Here is a 26,691-nt window from a genome sequence, read left to right as displayed (position 1 = left end):
ATTTCACTGTATCTTAAGAATGAAGAATTAATTCAACTTATGATTGAGCGTCGTTTGAATATCCTGAATACAAAAATAAGCAATAATTTAATCTAAAAATTAAGTCAATAAACAGCAGTTTGGCTTTTAATAAGTTTTTAACCAATAGATGAAGATTATAAATTGTGAATTACATTTATTGATAAGTAAGTTTTAACGTCAGCTGAGCTATCTCGACGCTAGAAATGTATCAAACCTACAATAGATATCCTATCGCTTCAATGACATGTTTACATTAGCTTGAATGTCCATTATCCAGTTTTATGCAAATCCACAGGTGCCGCAGGTAAAAATCTCCTATATATTGCACACCATGCAGCGAAATGACAACACCTGATCTGCTAATCCTATTTATAGCTCAATTTCGATTTCTGTTGTAGGTGGTTATTATACATTTGACAAATGTATTGTCAATTTTACCTGGGAAGTATAAAGTTTTATGGGAGCGTTCGATACGCTTTATCCTCCTGCAGATTGCGAAGTGTGGGAGCGTTCGATACGATATAAAACAAGCATGTAACCGTGTGTCAGAAATGTACATTGATCCGTTTGTGTATAAAGAATAACGATATTTATATTAAATATATATTTATACTGTCGGTAACAGAAGTTTATGTTTCGTTAGTTTGAAAACACAATGTATGTCTTGTAAAACATTATAAATTCTTTACTCATTAATAATAATATTATATAGACCTTATCAATTTTATCAGCAGGTTATCACACATGTACATTCTTCACAGAAAATAATTAGAGAATTATAAATGGGAAAAAAATCTGAGCATCCATCCGCCGAGGTTCATGTACGGCTTTCGCTTCAATCATGGAATGTCAGTAACCTAAAGTTGTTTTGTGTTCAGATTCAATATTTTAATCAAGAAAGAAAGAAAATGTGGATTTTAATTATTCATGTTTTATAGAGATAATCATCGTTGTTTCATTCCTATCTAGATCCACACCAGTAAAGATTATAACCGAAGTAATGATATTGATTCGTCACCAAACGTATGATATCAGAGCATAACTTAGAAGATTTTATCAAATCGCCACGGAAAAGTGTATCAACTGTAATTAGCGTGTGTGTTCAGGTATCAATATAATCTATCGAGGTTTTATCGTATGCCATTTTCACTTTCTGAAATTGATTACAGTTCTTTCGTTCATTCTTTGTTTCATTGAAGTAGTACATAGCACGCATCAGAATAGCCTAAGTGACTATTTTCTTTTTTGTTAAATGTACAGTAAACATGCGTAAGAATTAATTCTATCAGACATTAAAATATTTGCATGTTCCAAATAATTAAAGCTATTCGTTTTCACTTTTTTTCGAAAATACGTATATTGCAGTTGTATGTTTCTATGTTACATATGGATTCTATGTCACAAGATTACACTTTATAATAACTTAAAGTTAACTTATAATTGTCATTTCTGGAGCCTAAGTCAAACACAACGATATACCGATAATGCGCCTTACGATCGCGAGACTATACCAAAACGCCATTATTAATCCCACGAAAACGGGACAGTACAGCTAAATTGATATCAATATTACCCAACCAGTGTAAAACCAGTCGGTCGTGAAAAGTCCGTGTAGCTTTTTTCAGCAGCAACTGATTTCTCTAAGAAATGCGCATTCAGTTAAGACTCTTGTGTAGATGCCAAACATACACAATTCGCAGTCCTTGTCGCTAGCGTACTTTGGTATTAATAAAAATCATTTAACCAAAAAAAGGGGGCCTATAGGTTAGTTTACACAGCGGGTATAAACACAAACCTGTCAGCATTGATCTCTCACAGACAATGTGAGACTGAGCCAAATTCACGCGCAGGCCACATACACTGAAATACCCTCGAGTGCCGTCAGCTATTAACCCACCGGGAGTTTGATCTCTTAATCTGATTTTATTTCGAAAAACCACCGTGATAAGATCTACACCTCCTTGCTTTCGATTTTAGAGGCTCTTCTCTTGTAGATTTTTTTAATAAAGACTATCATGCACACGACTGGCACTAAAATCATATATCGATAAACCGTCTGTAGTTTGCTGATAAGTAAAACCAATATATCTGATAGAGGCTCCGTTTGACGATTTATTCGAAATCTTTATCACCCTATTGAAGATTTTTCATTAACAATTCATGTCCGTCAAGTAATTAAAGATTAAGATGTTTTCGTTACATAAAATATTGGCCGTTTTAGGTATATATATATCAACACACAGTCTCTGATATTACAGTGTTAGTTATAGAATTGTATTAAGCTGTTGCTATGCAATGTTTTAATTTTGTCCTTAAACAATTCAATACAAGCTTACTTATCATTAAACTATATATATACATACTGACAACATATATTGATAAATGAATACACATGTATAGTAGCGACAATTCATTGAAATTGTTATGCCTTGGTAACTTTATAAACAGTTTTGTTTTTAGGCTAAAACGAATATAAGAAATGAAAGATGTTTTACAAAAAATATCATATCGTACTACTTGAGAGCTAAATTATCAACAAAATCTAGAGATGAGACATTTTCGTTGATAAGTTTTGTTAGATATGTCTGTCATTTGTTTTAAGTCTCTCGAATATCTCCTAAGCAGAAATCACAAACGATAACACAATGTACCTTGCTCTTCAGGAGTCACACATTAGTCGCCTCAATTATATCACCAGTAATCATATATTAGTCCCCTTATATGACATCGCCAGGAGCAACACATCAGTCGCCTCATGTTATATCACAGGAGCCACACATCAGTCGCCTCATGTTATATCACCACACATCAGTCGCCTCCTGTTATATCACAGGAGCCACACATCAGTCGCCTCATGTTATATCACCACACATCAGTCGCCTCCTGTTATATCACAGGAGCCACACATCAGTCGCCTCCTGTTATATCACAGTAGCAACACATCAGTCGCCTCATGTTATCAATTCACCACGAGCCAAGTATCATGGACGTCACACATTCAAATCGACAGGTAGCTATTACCTTGGTCATTAATATGCCACAGATTTCTTGTACAAATGTGTGCAAATAACGCGACAGAATAAGAACGCGTCGATTTTAACACACAATAAAAATGTCGAGATTTGAAAGTGTAGTCATTTTTCCTCGGAAATACTGGTACGAAATGACAGAACAAACAGAACCCCGAACTCACTAGCTCCTTATCGACCTGTCACACTTCAGACGACACGACAGAACAACCTGTCACACTTCAGATAATACACAATAAAAACTTGTTTGTTACACATTCAACATATAACATGTTATGCTCAATACATTATACATGTATATGTATTCTCTCCCATTCACTTCATACGAAACAAAACAAAAAATACATTGCGTTTTTTTTTGTTTTTTTTTATCATTTTGCCGACTTACTTAATTCATGAATATATGGATTGCATATTTGGTTAATTGCTTTAATTCTGAATACATATAGACAAACTATAATTGTTCACTGTCAAATAATTATACACGTTATAATAATGTAATTAGGTCTAACTGGATGAATCACCGGCCATACATCGTAAATGAGGTTTGAATACGACCTCTTGGCAATCAACATCTCTCAGATAAGACTGATACCGTCTCAGTGGGAAATTCAAGATGTAAATTTCAGCATTCTATATTTAGCGCAAGGCCCCGTACATAACGCGTAAATCATCGACAGCAGGACATCACGCTCCAAGTGTGAATCTCGTCCAATAGCAGATTCAGAAATCCTAAGAGAGAATCACTGCAAACCGGTAATTATTTTAAGGCCTTATCAATATTGAGGATGTCGATAAGACGGATAGTCCTGACATTTATAGGAGCAAAATGACCCAGAAACATAAACAATTATCTCCTGATAAATATACAGACCATCCAGCAGTGGGGAGGAGCCTTAATGGCGACGGTGACCCCACAAACGGTACAGGTTATATCCGTGTCTGAGAAAAATCGGGACCAATGTACAAAACAGACGCAATCTACTTCTCATCTTTTAGTCGCTACCAAGATGGGTTGATGATGGGAACGTCATTTTTAAATGACCGAAGCGACCTGGATCTGGGCTACATGAATAGCACCCCTTTATGAAAACCGGAAGTAGGTGGCGGGTCAAAGAACGGAACCGCTCCGTAAATTATGCAACCTTGTATGTAAAATTCCGATGGGATATAGATTAACTTTGCAACAATATGCCAACTAGATTTATCAAAGACTTCTGCTTGCTTTCTGTTGATTATATCTACTGCGAATAAAGCCGGCAACACGATTCATTGTTTATGATGTAAACCACGAGTGTTTGCCAAACAAAGAGGAATGCGTGTGTGGTTACTACTAAAAACAATTCTGATTTACTGGTGATTCTCTGTTCCGACGATGATTCGTCTGCATGCAAACGTTCCCTGATACACGAATCACATGGTCAGTAAAAGCTCTAAGTGTAATTAAAAAGGCTATTTAGGAAACATTTATCTGACTGATTGGAACTTCTGAAGATTTGTTAACCCTTATTGAGTAATTTAAATACAATACAAATGATTGAAGTCGTAATGTATTTTGATATATTGACATGCAGTTGTCACTGTGTTGAGAACATTATACTGTAGATCTTTCGTTAATTGATGGCTGATGGCTCCGCAGATCTCGAAATATCCAATAATTGAATGGAAATTAGTGCCCATGGCATTCTGATATAGATTCCAAACGCAGGAGAGGAACGAGACTGTAATTGAATCTGATATGAACCCAATATGGCACCACAAGACATATAATAGTGAACACGATCCAGTCTCGAGACACACACTGCGCATGCGCGAATGGAATCATGTAGACCAATCAGTTTTGTAAAGTTGACATGTCCTTGCCAATAAACCGGAAGAAGCAATTTGTTATTACAAATCTGAATTTATTTGTCTATCGGAGACGGATTTGGTGACTGTTTCATATCTAAAGCAAACTGACCACCGTCGTATTTGATAGCTGACGAAGAAAGAAATTAAATATCTACCGGTAAACATCAACCAAGTCGTACAGCAGTTTCACGTATGATGAGGCTGCATATTTTTCGTGGTTATAACCATGTCGATGAGACGGATTTCTGACGTCTGTTAAATGCAGGCGTATGTATGAGACAGATTTACTCACGAGTTTGATCAACGAGTCGACAGCTTTCTCTACTATAAACAGAGAACAGTGAAATCGACCAACAGGCCAACAGCTTTAAATAACCTAATATCAAACATGATTAATTTACATTCGAGACTTCCCTAATTTAACAACAGTCCACAATTATTTCTGTGCTAACGAGTCAAATGTACCGGATTCAAACATCATAGCGATCTCCAATTTGCACTATTATACGTGCGGTCCTTCCTTACATGAGCGCGTTATCGACACAGGAAAGAAGAATTGATTTCAGGAAGGAGAGTACCATCAGAGATATAAACAAGGTATTAAACAGAGAGAGCAAATACCGTCAACGCAATGGACAACTTCAAATAGAGGAGATGCAACATAGAAACTAGAAAACAAAACCGGAAATGACATCAGGGATAACGCTGACATTATCGTTAGTCTCTTGATTATTTTAATTTCATTTGGTCTCATTAAAATCGTTTTACTTACGTCATCAGTACACAACACATGTACCAGCTAACTAGACCCAAAATACAAATTGTTCGATCATAAATAACACATCATCTTATCGATATTCCCCAATATTCCCCATCTGTGTCGTCAACATTTTCATCATATATATATAGATCAAAAGTCATTCCATTATTCAGTGAGTATTTACCAAGCACAGTCATTTTTATTCCAAAACAGCCGAGTATTTCGTCCTTTTACTGTATAGTTGTTAATTTCGCGGGACTATTATTTCGCGGTTGCCCCAGTCGGGACTAGTTAGCGGGTATTACATTTCGCGCAGCCATGCGTTGTAGCGTTAACATTGTAAATTTCAGTATACATATATAAATATTGGCTGGGTATTTATTTTCGCGCTACATCTAATTGCCGCGAATAAAGCGAAATTAAACCCTCCGCTAATATTACCAGCTATAGAGTACCTCTAAACAAATCGAACCTCAAACCCATGGCTACGGGCCAGGGATCTCCCTATCTAATATATACCCTCTGGCTAAAACAAGATAACCAATAAATAGGTCACATGCATTATAGATAGTTGTAGCTTTAATCTGTTAAAAATCGTTGCTTTAACGATTTAGCCGCATATATGTACCAGTAGACTGAGTCGCTAGCTCAAAGGTTCAGTACGTACATAGAAGAAAACAGAAACCTACATATCCGAAACGCACGTGCAAATCTAATCATTAAATTTCGGTTAAATCTGCTCTAGTATATTACGTAGATTTTATAGGAAATTAAGTGGTATATATACAAACTGTGGGCGGAAATATAACCCTTATTTATTCAATAACACAATACACCCCACAGTGATCAACAATAAAGTTGAAATGCCATGTTATCAAAATCTCGTACAACACATCTAACAATAAAGAGTAAAGCTTGTAACAACAGCTATCAAACTGGCGAAAGAAAAAATATCATAATGTTACCGGACGTAAAAAGAAAATTCAAAGACATTCCTAAGTTTAAGGCGCAAAAAACACGGAGTACCCCTTATCACATTGATATCTATGGTAGACTGAGACACTGGGGCGTTTGACGAAAACGCTATTTATAGACGATGGTGTGACAGCTAAATATATTAAGGGAACTCGGGTCTATAAACAGCCACGTGGAGATTAGGACGTGCAAACAAAAAGGTCCTAAAAACTGACACCTCGGGGTCCCAAAGGGATTTACCACGGGGGAGTTATTACCAGGAAAATATGTCACTTTGACAAAGCGTCAAGGGAAAAGTTGTCATAGTAGACATCACGTGATCAAAATGAAACATAACATGAGCTTAGCATGACGGAAGTTACGTAACTTAGGGAAGATGTCAACGACATTTCGTATGTAACACGTGATCATAAAAGATCCCGACTGGAAGGTTACGTAAAATGTCTGACCTAACTGTATCCCGCATGATCGTGAAAGAGCATGGTGGAGGGAAAAATTGACCAGAAGAAAAATATAGACTTGTTTTCGGTTTGGTATCATTTGTCCATCGTTTCGATAAGGAGGAGCCATTTTCACTATCAGAATTCCTACTCTTGCTGTGCGCATCTTTCACGCGCAAGACCCCGGATGTAGGTGTCACGATCCGGAATACAGAAATTAAAACATAAACTCGCCGATAACTCGCTGATGTTGACATAAGACTGTTAGTCTTAGACTACTACTGACATCCAATACTGGTTAAGATTAACTTCGTTTATTAGATTTTGTCAACGCGTAATTATTGACAAAGTGAAAATTTAAATATGGTTGATTACTACCGATCCTTTGAGCAAAAGGAGGAAGTCGTAGCTGAGATTAGCGAAATTAAAACTATAAATTGAAAAAAGTTTGTTGGAAAGTTTTCGTTTTACTTCATTTGGATAAGCACATCAGGTGATTCAAAAATGTGTTGACTAGTGCTTGCTTTATTTTTGTTGGTAAAAGCATCATTTCATGTCACTTAATCATGCTTAATATTCCATTAATACATTAATGATTCACCCAAAATAAGTCGACTTCAAATACAACAATTTTTTGACTTTCAAGTCTGGTAGAGTGCGAACAGAGACATTTAATAAACCGAAATGAAACTAACTGTAAACAAACACCAACAGATCGTGAATCTATTGATCAATTTCAAACGTAAGACCTCGCGTTTTACAACCATTAAAATATGTAATCCACAGCTGAGGACGGGGACTATAAAAATGACAGACTACACGGTTTGGCAGGGCAGTAAATGACGGAGACCTCTAGTATCATGGCAACTTTGAACATTGGCTTACGACCTTATACAAATACATTGCTATGTTGTCGGATTATTAGCGACCAAAGTGCACTATTATTAAAGTTTTAAACCAGAAATACTAAATTACATAAAACTGCAATATCCCGAGAACATTAAAACGTCATTTTCTTGTCAGTGGACAGAAATAGGCACACTTAGTTTATAAAAGTACAGTTTTATAATGCCAAACGCGACATCAAAGGTAGTTACGTTTTATAGTGTAAATACTCTGTGTTCCTCTTCTCCGTAATTGGATTTTCTATATAAATTAGCCAGCGCGTTAAAATGCCATTATATGCAGTGATTACTATCAAACTTCGCCACAGATCGGGGTAACAATGGGCTTGTTACGTTTATGCTTGTTACAGGGTAATTGGCGTTATTTTAATAACATTTCACGTGATCTGTTCCTACCCATGGTTGCTCAAATGCATTAATTACCTACATCTGAAGTGTACATTACTCTTTTGTTTCTTCGGAATTCGGACGTACCTAAGTTTTCTGTAAAGAAGATAATTGCGTAAGATTTGAGCAAAATGATAAATTGGTCCATTAATGTATAAACCGATAACCAAAATGCACTCCGAAGAAACAGCGCGAAACATTCGAAGTACATTTTGATTTTTTGTCTTCACACTCACGGATCGAGTTAATATCATGTTCAGTGCTTATAATTGAATTTTCAAAAGTAAAAGGGAAAACTTCTACACAAAACATTGCCTTTTGTTTTAATTTACGCTATAAACAACATAAAAGATGCATAGATCTTAACGATAACCCAATCGAGGCCGTGTTGTTGACTCCTTGCTTGCCATTCACATGGCACAAGTCCATTCCAGACTCACTTCCAACTACATAGTTCGTGATAAGATACCATAAGCGTTCATCATTAAAGACAAATATTGTTTGTACATGTAGGAAAAATCATTTTGCCTATGACTTCATCTTAACATGTTCTGATTTTCGAGATGCATACAAGACGTACGCAGCTGTAAGACGCCGCATGCGGACGAAAAAAAAGGGGTAATAAAGCAAAGACGGTGACCTTCAACTTGGACCGTTAAACATTTAAAGAGGTCAACTTCAGTACAAATGACGAACTAAATTTCTCTTGGTTTAGTATGGTTCTTGTTACGAGATATTTGTTCCGAAAGAAAGAGAATTTGGAAAGGTTACAAACTGAAGGCGAGTTTGCCAAATGGCACTCATAACAATGAGGTACCACGACATAATGATGTATACGAGACTACTGAAATACCAGGAAAGGTTCACGTGTCAAAATCGAGAGGAGAAAATCACAATTCAAATATGAAATAAACATGTCATATACAAATGTAAACAATTTTGTGATATTGACAGTAGGATTGCAAACAATGAAATGTATATTGTGTAAACCGTCAGTGTAGAGTTTCTTCAAATGACTTAGAGCTAGCGAAAGGTCACTCAGAAACGGAATTAAAATACAGAGAAAGACATCAACAGAATTTCAACTAGGGCTAGATGTGTTCGTTTCGTTTTATTATACTTGCAAATTTTCACATCCCAAAAGAATCTCTTGTCATTTCAACACACGAGATCTGTAAGAACGACTGAACTTTTAATTGAGTGACGGACCACGCCCCTCCATCTCTCCCCTGTAATAAACACGATGTGGACATGATATTGACGGTGTCAGCATGTCGTCTGTAGTGCCAAATGTTAGATACAGTGTACAGACATACAAAATGAACGTCAATAGAAGGAATATGGGGCGTTAAAACTTTTCAGAAAGAATTTTTTCTTCCTTCGTGAAAGCGTCGAACACTCCTGAACATGGTTAGCGTGTTTCCAATAAAATACTACTACACTGTCACCAATCTGAGATTAAATACCGGCTAATAATTGCACGTAAATCAGGATTTCATATATCGACTTCTGAAAACTGCCAGTCGCTACATTCGCCGGACCTGTCTGCCCTGTTTTGATAATATATGCAAAATGTTTATACCGAATCAACTGACGTCTGCATACAACAATGGGATAACAATGCTGTTCACATCAGACATTGGTCCAACGCTGTTTACGTCACACTGGTTTTACAAAGCTGTCTACGTCATATTGTGGTCACAACGCTGTCTACGTCATACGTGAGTTACAACGCTGTCTACGTCATACGTGAGTTACAACGCTGTCTACGTCATACGTGAGTTACAACGCTGTTTACGTCACACTGGTTTTACAAAGCTGTCTACGTCATATTGTGGGTCACAACGCTGTCTACGTCATACGTGGGTTACAACGCTGTCTACGTCATACGTGGGTTACAACGCTGTCTACGTCATACTGTGGTCACAACGCTGTCTACGTCATACGTGAGTTACAACGCTGTCTACGTCATACTGTGGTCACAACGCTGTCTACGTCATACATGGGTTACAACGCTGTCTACGTCATACGTGGGTTACAACGCTGTCTACGTCATACTGTGGTCACAACACTGTCTACGTCATACGTGGGTTACAACGCTGTATACGTCATACCTGGGTTACAACGCTGGCTATGTCATACTGTGGTCACAACGCTGTCTACGTCATACTGTGGTCACAACGCTGTCTACGTCATACATGGGTTACAACGCTGTCTACGTCATACGTGGGTTACAACGCTGTCTACGTCATACGTGGGTTACAACGCTGGCTATGTCATACTGTGATCACAACGCTGTCTACGTCATAGTGGGGTCACAACGTTGTCTACGTCATATTGGGGTTACAACGGTGTCTACGTCATACTGGTTTAACCACGCTATCTACGTCATACTGGGTTAGCAACATAGGGTCTTAACTGGGTTATAACGTTCTCCTCGTCATACTAGGGTAACAATGCTGTCTACGTTACACTAGATAACTACGCAACAATTGGGCTACAGCTTTGGTTGGGTCTTCTTCAGAGAATTTCCAAAACGTCACTGACACCTATATCCATATGAATGGACGATAAAAGGACGACTTGACCTCCTAGGCTTGATATTCGTAAACACATCTTTGATAAAATATGCAAATATCGTGTGAAGATACCAGATATATTGTACGACATTTTTCATTTTTAAATCCTGTTTCTTGGTTGATGATCTTAAGTTGTAGATTTTAACATCCTTTGAAAATTGTTTATGAGAGTATTTATCAAACGTGTCGTATTCAACATCTTTCTAAAGAAATAAAAGTACAAAACAACCTCGTTCTGATGAAAGATCTAGGTAGAATTACAAAACCTTAATGGCGTACCAAAATACTGTAGAAATTTCTATTTATTTACAAGTATAATTAAAGTCCCTATCATAAGAGATAAGTGGGCAAACAAAAAGTCCATATCTAATTATAAACGTTGAATACTTGATACTTTTTTTCAATTTCTTAACTTAGTTGGCGAAATGTATTTCAGAATAAAAATAGGCGGTTAGTTTCCTGGTGTATTAAACACATTTGTAAATAAACAAATATACATGTGTTCGATATCAAAGGGGCGTGGTCGAGAGCCAATTTCATTTCAATAATCAAATATATTTCATAGTAACGAACAACATATGTTGTGTTACATTTCCAATTACACAGATTGCGACATGGGGACGAAACGGTACGCATTTTGTTGACATGCTATCATATAACCAATATTTAGCAGTTAATATGATTTTAGGAAGAGTTGTATCATTTCCCACGTTCCACTGATAGCTAGGAGATCCATTTTGTAATGGTTATTTTTTTTATCCTGGAGTCAAGCATCCAGAAACTGACGGAAAAGAGCAATTACATGCTGTTACAATACAAACGAGTGATAATTATATTACAAAGTACCAGAACTCAAGTAAAGCCAGAACTACTGGGCCTTGCTTTTATATTTTTTTAATTGTTGCTTTAGGAAGAAGAAAAATAAAATAACCAGACAGGAAAGATTTTTGACAGATAAGTAAATAGATAAAAAGGTAGAGTAATATTTACAAAGACATGTACCTTAATAAAAGTATTTAACGTTTGTGAAGATGATATACATATAGTGTGGGGGGGGGGGGGGGGGGGGGGGGGGGGGACCCTTAACCAAGATGGCTGTCCCTTTATAAAGAAATTTAAAAAGTTTTAGTCCAAAGATAATACATGTACATAGATTTTTTTTTGTCAAGTTGGTTCCTTATCATCCAGTAGTCTTAATTTTAATGATAAATGAAAGTATTGTCATCTATAGAAAACAATAGTTCAAAAATAGTGCAAAAGATATCAACAATGACGATATATTTGTTATTACACTTTGAAGAATTGACAACATCATTCCCCGATTTTTGCGAATTCCGACGCGACAAACCGGTCTAATTTGAAGTGTGGTGAATATGTTTGTTTCATTTCATAATTGTTAACTCCATCATTTGATCATAAACAATTTACGTAAATAATTAATAATATAGTAATCGATATTCACTTATAACCTACCTTAGATATGTGGGAAAATGTGTCATAGGTAGAAAGGATCCATATTAGGCGATCCTGATAGACACAACTACGACATCCCGCACATAAAAATGTTCACACAATTCTTCAATGAATATCGTCCAGGTAAAAATACGAATTTCATCGGCTGTTATTGATAAAAGGTATCTCCCTTTCAACTAAGCTGCTGAATTAAGAATGACTTGTTACATGTCTAGAAACATACTCCATGGTTAGCACAGTCATCTTTTCTTCATGTCACACATATATATAGATATAGATTATATATATATATTACGTACTATAGTGATCCATCAACTGTATTGCCGTGCCCACACCAACGAGACGGTTGGTAAGCAGTATGAAGCATTATATAGACACGGGACAGTGTGTAGGGGGCGAGCACGAGGATGTAGGACTCACACACACGTTACACAGGGCATGTTGTGTTAAAGGTGTAGTCTATCTATGTTCATAGTAGCATTGTGTGTGTATATATATAGTAGCGCTGTACAATATGTAAACACTTTTGTAGGATAACATATCATCAGCGATTCATGAGAAAATCGAGCGTTAATGGACACTAGCCTACACTACAATGTCACCTTATATAATCTAATTATCTCCAGGGGCAGTGTTGGGGGAAAATCCTATATTTTCTCACAGTTCTCGATGGTAATTAAAGGTAATCATTGACTGGATAGGTAAAGTATATGTATACCCCTTTAACACCACAAGCAATTAGTGCTAGAAATTATCAATATATGATGTTTGTCATTTCTCATTGTTACGAAAAGTAAGTTCATATTCCCCAGTGGACAAAGCGAGCGGGTCGCCATTCATACCTACATTATTAAGAACCCGTGTTGCCAACATTTTGATGTATAAGGGGAGCATCTCATAATTAAACAATGCATATACTTCGAAAATCAATAATTCGGCTATGAAATGGGTCCATAAAAATTGTTTGATCTGGATTTTGCGATTTCGATCACCCCGATAGATGTGAAATATGATAGGAATGCTACACTGTAGTACTTTTAGAGAATTCATGATATGGCCCGGGTCAAATAGTGGTCATCACAGCAACGCATGTAAAAGCAATTTTATGCTCTAATAGCAATGTCATGTAAATATTTTGCAATGCGTCGCCAAATAAATATGAAAAGTTAATGAATTATGTTCCGAAAGAAGAAAACATTTTTCTATCTAATTCCTAGAATACTGACATGTAAATAAAATCGTATTTTAATTCCAAATGCATAAAATCAAGACAAAATATTAAGAGAATATAAATTTCAAGACCAGGTGTCACGGAATGGTAAGCGCTTGTCGCTATGTCATTTATTCTACTTAAACAGAATTAGTTGGAAAATACGATATCTATTTTTTGTTTCTAGTTCAACTTTTAAAACACTTTTGTTTTTGACACATTTGTGTTCATACAACCAGAAGCAGGCTGGCAATGCCACGATAATGGGTTAATGTGAATTTAGCATGGACGGGGAAAGGAAGGGGGTGTCGTCACTAAAGACTATAGCTATTTTTAGAAGTAACCATTAATGTAATTCACAACAGGGACATGAGAGTCAATTACAGCATTATATTTTAGTCTACTTAAGATCTTAGGGACCTGAGAATCGAGTACAGCATTATATTTTAGTCTAATCAAGATCTTAGGGACATGAGAATTGAGTACAGCATTATATTTTAGTCTAATCAAGATCTTAGGGACCTGAGAATCGAGTACAGCATTATATTTTAGTCTAATCAAGATCTTAGGGACATGAGGATCGAGTACAGCATTATATTTTAGTCTAATCAAGATCTTAGGAGCATGAGAATCGAGTACAGCATCATAATTTAGTCTAATCAGGATCTTAGGGACCTGAGAATCGAGTACAGCATTATATTTTAGTCTAATTAAGATCTTTGGGACATGAGAATCGAGTACAGCATCATATTTTAGTCTAATTAAGATCTTTGGGACATGCGAATCGAGTACAGCATCATATTTTAGTCTAATCAGGATCTTAGGGACCTAAGAATGGAGAACAGCATTATATTTTAGTCTAATCAAGACCTTTGGGACCTGAGAATCGAGTACAGCATTATATTTTAGTCTAATCAGGATCTTAGGGACCTAAGAATGGAGAACAGCATTATATTTTAGTCTAATCAAGACCTTTGGGACCTGAGAATCGAGTACAGGTTGTGTCTTTGTATTTATACGGACGTTTAAAATTGTTGTCCCATCCTCTCGCCCCTGTTGCAGTTTACTTTGGGATTTACAGATTATTTATTTAAAGTTTTCCACGTCTACCACATGTAATTTCCACTACTCACAGTTTGAAAGGCCAGAGCTTGCATACGACTTTGTACTTCACAGAATACGCAAAACTGCTTAATGCTGTCTACTGAATCCGTACTGAACATTTCGTCCCTAGCTCCTTAGGACAGAGACTTTATTCGACGATTTTTAGGAATTAATTTCAAAAGATAAAAGGAGGCAGGGGTCGACTTGTAGGTCCCTTCGGGGAATAGTAAGTATTAGTGTGGGGTTGCATGGCGATAGCAGGGTTCCCTTGGGATTCACATGGTAACATCATTTACAATGATGGATGGTCATTTTCCGAACATTTAGCATACAAGTATTGAACTGGTACGAGTGTCGGCTTGTGAATGGGGAACATGTCCGGCTAGGGTTCATTTCTCACAAAATGTGTCCGCGAACTGTTTTTTTTAAATAAACTTAAAAGTATCAAACGTCCTGAGGTTTTCCTACATCTTCTTGGAATATAAACGGATAGTATGGAATATAAAGGGATAGCATGGAATATAAAGGGATAGAATATAAACGGATAGTATGGAATATAAAGGGATAGCATGGAATATAAAGGGATAGCATGGAATATAAAGGGATAGCATGGAATATAAAGGGATAGTATGGAATATAAAGGGATAGTATGGAATATAAAGGGATAGTATGGAATTGTTACTGGTATGACGGGTGAAAGGGGGACTACGTTGGGGGTTAAACATCTGACGAGGTAAAGTGAGTTTGTGTTGAGTTTAAAAGGGACAAAGTAAGACTATGTTCAAGTTAAAAAGGGGAAAATGTAATTGTGTCGAAATTCCAAATGACTTAAGTGGGATTGTTTTGGTGCTCTTAGGGGAGAATAGGGAGTTTGTTAGACAGTAAAGTGAATATATGAATCTCTATTATGAATAAAGCGGGATGATGTTCTAAATGGATAAATCAGGAATGTAGTCAGTTCTAAAGGGGATAAAATGGGATTGTGATGGGGATCTAAAGGGGATAAAATGGGATTGTAATGGGGATCTAAAGGGGATAAAATGGGATTGTAATGGGGCTCTAAAGGGGATAAAATGGGATTGTAATGGTGATCTAAAGGGGATAAAATGGGATTGTGATGAGGCTCTAAATGGGATAAAATGGGATTGTAATGGGGATCTAAATGGGATAAAATGGGATTGTAATGAGGCTCTAAAGGGGATAAAATGGGATTGTAATGGTGATCTAAAGGGGATAAAATGCGATTGTAATGGGGATCTAAAGGGGATAAAATGCGATTGTAATGGTGATCTAAAGGGGATAAAATGGGATTGTAATGGGGCTCTAAAGGGGATAAAATGCGATTGTAATGGGGATCTAAAGGGGATAAAATGCGATTGTGATGAGGCTCTAAAGGGGATAAAATGCGATTGTGATGAGGCTCTAAAGGGGATAAAATGCGATTGTAATGGGGATCTAAAGGGGATAAAATGCGATTGTAATGGGGATCTAAAGGGGATAAAATGCGATTGTAATGGGGATCTAAAGGGGATAAAATGGAATTGTAATGGGGCTCTAAAGGGGATAAAATGGGATTGTAATGGGGATCTAAAGGGGATAAAATGGGATTGTGATGAGGCTCTAAAGGGGATAAAATGGGATTGCGATGAGGCTCTAAAGGGGATAAAATGGGATTGTAATGGGGATCTAAAGGGGATAAAATGGGATTGTAATGAGGCTCTAAAGGGGATAAAATGGGATTGTAATGGTGATCTAAAGGGGATAAAATGCGATTGTAATGGGGATCTAAAGGGGATAAAATGGGATTGTAATGGTGATCTAAAGGGGATAAAATGGGATTGTAATGGTGATCTAAAGGGGATAAAATGGGATTGTAATGGGGCTCTAAAGGGGATAAAATGCGATTGTAATGGGGATCTAAAGGGGATAAAATGCGATTGTAATGGGGATCTAAAGGGGATAAAATGGGATTGAAATGGTGATCTAAAGGGGATAAAATGGGATTGTAATGGGGCTCTAAAGGGGATAAAATGGGATTGTAATGGGGATCTAAAGGGGATAAAATGCGATTGTGATGAGGCTCTAAAGGGGATAAAATGGGATAGTGATGAGGCTCTAAAGGGGATAAAATGCGATTGTAATGGGGATCTAAAGGGGATAAAATGCGATTGTAATGGGGATCTAAAGGGGATAAAATGGGATTGTAATGGGGATCTAAAGGGGATAAAATGGGATTGTAATGGGGCTCTAAAGGGGATAAAATGGGATTGTAATGGGGATCTAAAGGGGATAAAATGTGATTGTGATGAGGCTCTAAAGGGGATAAAATGGGATTGCGATGAGGCTCTAAAGGGGATAAAATGGGATTGTAATGGGGATCTAAAGGGGATAAAATGCCATTGTGATGAGGCTCTAAAAGGGATGTAATGGGATTGTGATGAGGCTCTAAAGGGGATATATTGGGATTGTGATGAGGCTCTTAATGGGGTTAATCGGGATTGTTTGTTGGGAAAGAAACTAAATTGGGGTTCGCGGGATTGTGATTATGCTATACAAGGATAATACAGGATTGTGGCGAGGTTTATTCTGGATCAAAATGGGATTGTGATATGACATCATAGAGTGATATGTGCTCTGTGATGAAATTATAATACAGTATTGAAAAATTATGGGTACCTTCGACATGTGGGGTCGCAATGATAGATTAATTACTCGGATGTGTTGTAATGAGATATCATATGGGTATAAGGAAAGTATGACATTATATAAGGATTTAATAGAATCCGAGACCAGTCATTATACCGCTTCTGACACACATACAACGCCAAGTCAATCGCCTTGTTCCTAATTCTATGGTTGTTTTTAATTAAATAAGGGATAGTAGATTGTCGATATTTATAGACTTAACTGACAACTTATACAATTATAACTTTACACAAGGTCACACGTGACATATTCAAATGCATTTCTGTATAATTGTCTGCAGAGTTACATAAAGAAATGACAGTCATAATCTATACCAATCTAAATTTGATATACATATATTTTAATGTGCATATAGTTACATATTTCCTTCTAAATATAACCTTAAAAAATGAAATATCAGTATAAATTGTTCTTTTTTACGCGTGTATAAGATTTATATTATTGACCGACAACACTCAACTGGGGCAGTTGAGAGGAATGACAAGTTACTCGGGAAAGTTAATTAAATAATTCATTAAAAAAAATGTTTTGAATATCGAAATGAATAATTAAATTATTGTTTAGGATGTGAAATATAATTTAAAAATTTACATTTGTTTTGTATCTAACTATGAGTGAGAGCTAACTTAAAAAGTTATACTTTCCATTTAACGAACCAATAACACATATAAATCTGTTTGTTTATTTATTTATGTTTTAGCTGGAGAAGCCCGTCCCCAATATAACTCACGAATGACGAAATACAAATAAATTTTAAATAACATTTCTCTTAACATGTTTGTAATCAGTACCTTGTTTATTGTAGTTTAAGTGTCACATAATAAATATAAGCTTAAGAAGTTAATAACTTGTAGTAAAATTTAGTACGTTTTTCCGATATACACACGTACATGTATATAAATGAATAAAAACCATTTAATCAAACACGTTTGACCCGTAATGAGTTTTTCTTTATTATATACCAAAGTTTGAAGAGTATCAATTTACCTTTGTTCGACAAATCCTTGAAATTGAAAACCATTATTCGATCGAAGAGATAATTAAAAGTAAACTTACCTTTAAAAGTTAATCACACATATTCAGCGAGTATATTTTATCGATTGGGTGATTTTTGTCCACTAAATCCTGTCCACAGGGAACTAATTACCGGTTATAGTATTACTCGGGACCAAAATTCCTCTGGATTTATCGATACAATCCAACATGTTTAGAAACCCAACATAGCTTAGGTCCAACTATATCAACTGCTGAAACACGAGAACGGCCACAGTGAATCTACGAAACATTCGTACTGTTTACAAACACACGGCCGACGGAGATAGATTGAGCGGTGAGCGTATACGTGTGGCCTCCGCCAATCAGCGTCGATAACGATCTTCACTCTTCTCTGCGTGGAGGGGAGTTTAGGTTGTATACGCGTGAATAGTATATTACCCGTTTATCTCAGAGAATCCTAACACTGGGACAATTCATCTTTTACCTCCTAAGTCATTTTCCGCTCGAGTAAATTCTTCGTTCCTGCACCCTGAACCCGTTAGTTCGGCAATTGACGGGTCGTTACGGCCGGAGATAGACGAAGAGACTCATTAAAACTTACCCCGTTGAGAAATTAACCGTACTTGTAATGGAGTGGACCCGAGTAAAGGTACTCAAAGTGCAATAGGGATAAATATAGTTTTACCATTTTTGGTTCATAAGCATACTCGTGGGACTCTTGGATTGTATGATACAATATGTATTGTTAATACGTAGCACTCTTTAATTATTGATACGAAAAAACCATTTCATAATCGAGCGCCATGGGACTCTTGACATACACGATACAAAACATATGATTGTTAGAATTTTCTTAAACGAATTCTAGATAGATTTGCTCTTCTTTCACAAAAGACCATTCAGATGGCAATGCATCATCGCGATCGCATTCAGAGTAACTCTTGTATCACAAAGAATACTCAGTGTGACAGTCATGGCAAGAAGTTAAGTAGCTCTTGAATGGCATGTAGTAAATATCAATGTGTTTTACTCGGTGTTAATGAGGCGCTTCCACTCATCAGTGATCACAAGGGACAAACAGAAACACTTAAACGCAATCAAGATGCCAGTACCGCAACTAGGCGAACGTGCGTTTAGACTCAAACATACGTTTAAAACACAAGGACTGTTTTGTGTCGATGAAAAAGTTTTTAAACGATTAAAAACAAATTGTTTATTCACAGTCTATTTTTTGAAGACACGGAAATAACTGCCCTCAGATAATTCAGGCTGACGCGCGATTTAACTTGCAATACTTATATCCGTTAGAAGTTTTGTTTCTTTGGAATCCTTAAAATTCATCGCAATAAGTTATAGTGATTTGCATTGTTATAGAAAAGTCAACAAGAATAACTATCATTGTTTTCTTTAAAATATTTCCTTAATTTACGCCAGGTTAGTTACAGAATGGTGTAATAATCTTTAATTTAGGTAAGGTTCATAACAAATGTTACGACAGACTGGATTTCTTAGGAATAACTCGCTATATACAAGTGTAGCTAAAAAGTGTGCAACAGAAATATGAAATCATTATATTAAGAGAAGATAAGTAGAGTAGACCTCGTTCAAGAAAGATGACTCGACTTTTGCGGTTGCTGACAAGCAATGCTAATAGTTAGTAATTGGTTTATCGCCTACATGACTCCGGTCAATGTCCAGTAATGCTGACCAACTCGGCCTGTAGCTGTCCGTCGGCCGAAGTATCACGTAACGATCCGATGAATAAGAGTACTAATTATTGTGAAATCGTCGGTAATTAAGCTTGACCACATACCGAGATAGTAACTGCGTGGTCAGTTGAAAGTGATACGATAAAATGTGTAGACGGAGTTATTTATGTAGACTCGCTGACCACATCCGGCCGTGCTGATATTGATGATAGGGTATACGGCACGCGCCTATACAGAGCACGTACCGAGTACGTGTACATACCTTGTGTCACCTGTCATGGCTCGTGGTCTTCACATCTTATCTCATTAAACAATCCTACAATGCGAATTCCTGGACCTGGAGAATACTCCCCATCAGAAAATACACACAAGCATTGTTACATACATGTACAATGTATTGTAGAGAGTATTTCACAACTAAGCTTCTTAGCAGTGCAGTGTAATGGTAACATATCTTTAACTGAGAAACTGAATTCTCGCAAATTTGTTTTATAGTAAGGATTTCAACTTGAATACAGGAATAAAAATAACCTCATAAGTACGAACGCGTACAACTCCATCAGAAAAGTAACCTGACTGGTAATTATTTTTTAAACCAATGGGGATGTACCTTTTCTTAATAACAAAGTTTGTATATTCTTTCCTTCTTTTACTACATTATATTCTGGCGCATGCTTCTAAGCAACTTTTGATGTTGGAGAAAAGATGTACGCAGAAATAGTTAATACCAAAAACAGTACCCTCATTGGTTACCTCACAAGTGTCAGAAATAGATATATATATTTAATACATTTACGTGTGCCCACGCTAATAACATCATTTGTTTAGAAAATGTATGTTCATTTTTGTAGTTCAAAATTATCCTTCAACGTAATTAAGGAACTATTTCTGGCTATAGCATATTAATGAACCTTCACTACAAACATTTTCTTACCTCCCCACTTAAGCAATTGGAGAATTCTTCTATGTCGTAAAATTCAGAGATTGCATTCCTGTCATAAAGAGCTAATAAATAGCGACCTATCATAATCAAAAACGTCTGCGTACCACTTTTCATGACCATTTTGTGGTTGTTCGCACGTGCTTCCAATTCGTACGTGCCAGAAGGTCATATGTTTCACAATGGCGGGTGTGTGGATGTCTTAAAACTATCGTTAATCGACACCAGCAGGTCGTTAAAACACTACGTTAGACAAAAACGTTACGGGGGAGAGCATATTTCTACTGCCAAATAAGGTTGTTTATAAATACTCCTAAACATAGAAGGGCATTTTGTACTCTGCATTCTGATTTTTCTAACAGTTGCCGTGTCAACAACAAATAAGGAACACGGATAACTTATATTTGACACGTGCATCAAAGAATGTTGATTTAATGAAGTACAGTAAAATATAATATCAAACATGAAACAAAATAACAAAGACATATTTCGACGAATGATATTGCTTTTTTAAACGATGAAAAGATGGCGTGCTACACTATTTATAGCGATGCACGTGTAGTGAAGATAACGGTTAGTGTTTGTTTGAACAGTCAAGTCCTGTTTACAGAAATATCTACATTTATGAAAAGTTTATGGGTAAGTTACGCGTGTCTTATCTCATTGTCAATCAGCGTTATTCCTTTGATGTACATGAAAGAGGTAGACTGCCAATTTCCAAACTGTTTACGTTTGAAATTATGATTGCTTCCAGATTTAAGTGACGACATGCTTGTAAATAGCAGAGAAAATACACTGAGAAAACAATAAACTTCAAGTCACAATTGAAAAGCTCTTGTAAGTTTGACTTCCGGTGTCCACAAGACTAACGGGAAGAATTAATTTGTAAAATGAATACCAGAGCTTGAAATACTTTCCAAACATATCAAAAAACTTTTGAAGAGATCTTACAGTATTGGGATAAAGACATTTGGATTAAATAATGCCTATTTGGTAGTGTGATAGGATGTTAAAATATATATGTATAGGTATATTAGAAGGGTCAGGCGATAGTCGAAAGAGATTGCGTCACTGGGTAGGATACGGGAAACATGAACCATTATAAGCCGGAGCATCTCTTGAAAGGCCCGAGGCGTTCCGGTTAATAGTCTAGACAAAGTTGACAAAGTAAGATTAAAGGACAATCTGAGTAGAGGAAATCACTCCTGTTTAAGAATTGTAGCGAATACTTGAACAAGAAAAGGTCGATTGGTTGACGATAGGGCTAGAGGATACTTGGATTTGATGACGCCACACGTGGTGTGACAGGGTATTAAAGGTGAAGTTAGACTAAAAAACTTCGATTGTTGGATCGTAGGGTCAGAGGATACTGGGGTTAAATGGTGTCGTTCGTGTCATGGTAGTATGCGGCAGAGTCCGACCCGTTGGCGCTGTATTGGATTAAACTGTATACTGTATAATTACATCTAATTTCAAATAGATTGAATGGGCGAGAGACGTATGGTGAAAGTTGTGTGCCAGGTAGATACTTGTGCTGTTATGTTTGCCTTTGTATATAATGTATCATGTCTTGTGTTATTGTGATAAGTTGTAAAACTTAAGCAAATAAAGAATCTGAATCGTCCTATCAGACTGATTACTACAATGATTTCTATTAACGTTCTACCTACCTCTACATAAACGCTCCTACACTACCAGGGATTATGGAGGAATTGACTAGTAAGGATATACAATTTGTATCTGAAATACAAAATAAATAGATAAATATACGTATAAATGAGTAAACTAAATATAAAAAAATATATATATCAAAAGACAAAAACTAGTCAACACAACAAAGACTATAAAACGGAACGTTACATCACCATAAATCATCTCATGTTGCAATTACTTTAACTCCTTTTATCTAGTTAACGGTGATGAATGTTATCTCTTCATTAAGAACTTTTTTTTAATTAATTCATGTCTTGTTTTTTTCCTCTAAAATGTCAGTGTGTGACAAAGTCTGAAGACACGCATGCGCACTTATTTTATTGTGTTGTTATTGTTGTTGTTGTCATTGCTATTTATATATCTTTTTTGTTTTAATGAAGTTATATTTGTCTCTTATGTCATTCTGATTAAGTATCTAACAAACATTCATTGCCATCTTACCTTGTCTTTGTATTGACCTTCAATCTGTTAACGATTTATTTACGTACACGTACATGTACATAAGTGATTATGTACCTTCATCTCGAAAGAGTTATTGCGTTTAGAAATCGTAAGATATATTTTATAGATTATGAGACTAGATTTGGTAAATAGATATTTTGATAACTTATTTGAAAGTTAAAAAATAAAGTCTCCGGTGATAATTATGTGATGAAAATTATCTGTGACATGTACCATGTATATTAGATCTAGAATTAGCAATATATGGACAAAGTATTAAAATAATTGTGTCTTGGTATTTATTCTAAATCGAAGCAAACAGGAGAAAAACACCTGGTGATTTCGCGAACCACGTGTTACATACTCAGCCCGATGCTCTTCATGCTGGGCTGACATGACCTCTTTCAGAACTTTTATTAACTTCTCTGAGAAGATAAAGTGAAACATTGCATACACGTCAAGTACCCTAACCCAAGACCCTTGAGGTCAATTACGGACCCTTGAGTCTTATATTAAATTACCACAGGTACACAACCTTATGAAATCATTATATGAATTCAAACCCAGAAATAACGCGTAGACGATAACGACAGTACGTGATCTCTCTAATGTCATCATAAGATGTTTAAAATTTAAAACATCAGAAAACCATCATGAAAAGGGGCATTCATTAGATAAATTTTATGAAATTATCATGAAAACAAACTTTCTCTTGTAGTGGATACTCTCATTAGTCGCCTCTTACTCGTGCAGTGGGTACCCACATTAGTCGCCCCCTTTCTCTTATAGTGGGTACCCACATTAGTCATCCCCTTTCTCTTGTAGTGGGTACCCACATTAGTCGCCTCCTTTCTCTTGTAGTGGGTACCCCCATAAGTCGCCCCTTTCTCTTGTAGTGAGTACTCTCATTAGTCGCCTCTTACTCGTGCAGTGGGTACCCCCATAAGTCGCCCCCTTTCTCTTGTAGTGGGTACTCTCATTAGTCGCCTCTTACTCGTGCAGTGGGTACCCCCATAAGTCGCCCCTTTCTCTTGTAGTGGGTACTCTCATTAGTCGCCTCTTACTCGTGCAGTGGGTACCCACATTAGTCGCCCCCTTTCTCTTGTAGTGGGTACCCGCATAAGTCAATTCTTACGCATGATTTAAGAATTACCATGTGTATTTCCTCGATATTTCTCATCCCCCAACTACAGGAGCGGTATCTTGTATTTTAAACTAGTAAATATACTGATGTAGACAAACTAGCAATGAACTCGTGTACAGATGTTTTTGCACTTCGGAAATTGCATTTAGAAGGAATGGTTTCGAACATTGTCCATTGCAAAGATCATTGAATGACACACTATATATTTTCACGTTGAATGTTGTCCATGTGGACTGCTTTGCTGTTCATTAGATGTTTGTATCAACCAACTTAATTCTATTACCCGTGAGATCGACGAAAGAAGGATTCAAGTCTAAAAAGATTAAACCATTAACTTGAGTAAACTCGTTTACGGCACTTTAAAGAAGAAAAAAAAAATCAATTTGAACTCAAACAAAATTTTGTGCCTAATTTCATACCAATTAATATTAATGTCACCTCTTGATGAGAAATTATTTTGTACTTTTGTGTCTACTTATCCTGATACAATCTTCCGTGGGGTATTCTTATCAAAATGGCCACATACATTGAAGATCGATCTTATCCACGATTTGTTATTAAAATTATTTATTTATGTCCCAAAGTCGTTTATAGATAGCTTGATTACCTCGATCTGATGGCCTATTTATCTATGTATATAGCGCAAAAACAGGCTATGTCTGCTTTCGGAGACTAAGAGTATTGAAATTTATTCAATTTGTAAACAGACTGCCATACAAGTTTGGGCTATTTTTAGGCCAGCCAGTTTTAAAAAAAAAAATTTTAAAAACCCAGAGTCAATTAAATAGACATTTGTCTGCACATGAATATTGCAATATTAAAATAATTTCTGTTTAAATATACATTTAATGTAGCAGTGCTGACTATTAAAATGTGTATAGTATTTATATATATAATTATGTATATATAATCGTATTCACAGACATTTGTAATTAAACATTGAACTGATACCAGATGCTATTATACAGTGGATATGAATAGTGTTTGGGTGACAGATGAATGGAATGACGTCAGTCATCCAATTTGTATTCATATCGCCTGCATGCTACCATCTGGTAAGAATTCAATGCCAATATCTATATTTTTGACTGAAGCAAAAATGCATTTGGATTTCACGCTTGTCACGTCAATGACGTTAAATCCAACAATAGCCAAATTCTCCAAAGAAGTAATATAGTTCCTAGTGTCATCGTAAACGACACGCTCATATAATAGTTCATAGAATAGTTTTAACACAAATTTAGCTTTATTATATATTTTTCATAAGTGTGTAGATATATCAAGATTGCTAACAATCGCAGACTTTCAGAATGTTCAAATTTAAGCTGTTTTTGCGTAATATACCTTTATACCGTAATCAGAATATCAACTCTAAAATTCTAAATTAAAATTCTCCTGACAGCAGGTGACAACGATTCCAAGGATAATTCGCTTGAAACAGATTCCATGTCTAATCGGTCAGATCAGCGCCTTTAGCAGATGACGTTCATAAGGGCTCGGGTGTCGACATTTGAAGTTAGGTAGGCCTTTGACATCAGTAAATAATAACAACACTGAAAATGTTTTTTATAGATATCCTGGGCTTTTAGTTTTGTCGTGTCTTGAATTTCTAAAAATTCGATACTGAGCCCCCGTTGACAAATTTAGTAATTTCGTATCTGGCGCGCTTGCAAAGTTTTTTTGTGACAGCTTCACAAGCGCCACAACTTTTAAAGTTACTTAATATCCGCTTACAGGAGACCCTCTAGGCCTATTGATACTGAAAGTAACTGGCAGGTAGTTTTATTTGTTTTTCCTGGAACACATGAAAGTTTATTTCGAAAGGACCGATTCACTGAAAATGGCAGTATACAGTCTCACATACAATGTACCACAATCTGGTTTACTAAGGACATACGTTTCTATAGGAAAATGTAACACAAAATGTTAATATACGAAGATGAACAGTATCGTATATAACGAAATAAATATATCAATATCTCATTCTAAATAAAATTCCCATTCATCACTTTTAATTCAACGTTACAGTAACATATCAAAGAGGATTGTCCGAGGTTGATGTAAAATAAATTGGTTTTTGGAGTGTCTGTGATACAGGAGAAGGCGTTTGGCCTTTATTTCCCCCGTTCCGCTCTTGTTGTTGGCCTTTCAGCAGCCACTAGTGTTGTCAGATAGATGGATGATGTCTGTTTTCTCATTTTTTTAAGAATAGACGGAACATCATCTATGCATATATAGATATCAGACCCATACTGAAGCATAGAGGTTACATGTATGTACTTGTTGCCAGAGGGTATAATCTAGGTAA

At 36.2% G+C, this 26,691-nt stretch overlaps 1 protein-coding gene across 2 annotated transcripts in view; it reads right to left on the bottom strand.

Moving 5' to 3' along the window:
* The window catches only part of LOC117334432 (probable G-protein coupled receptor 139), a 53,119-nt gene extending 34,360 nt beyond the window's left edge, over positions 1-18,759 (bottom strand). The window contains exon 1 of one of the 2 annotated variants that reach the window (XM_033894058.1): positions 18,497-18,759. The gene's annotated coding sequence lies outside the window, so the exon portion shown is untranslated. Of the gene's footprint in view, positions 1-12,420; positions 12,841-18,496 lie in introns of those variants that run through there. The other variant, XM_033894057.1, reaches the window with a different exon arrangement.
* Positions 18,760-26,691: the final 7,932 nt, after the last annotated feature.

This window comes from Pecten maximus, chromosome 9 (assembly GCF_902652985.1).
Source record: "Pecten maximus chromosome 9, xPecMax1.1, whole genome shotgun sequence".
NCBI classification, from domain to species: Eukaryota; Metazoa; Mollusca; class Bivalvia; order Pectinida; family Pectinidae; genus Pecten; species Pecten maximus.
This window is presented reverse-complemented; position numbering and strand designations above follow the sequence as displayed.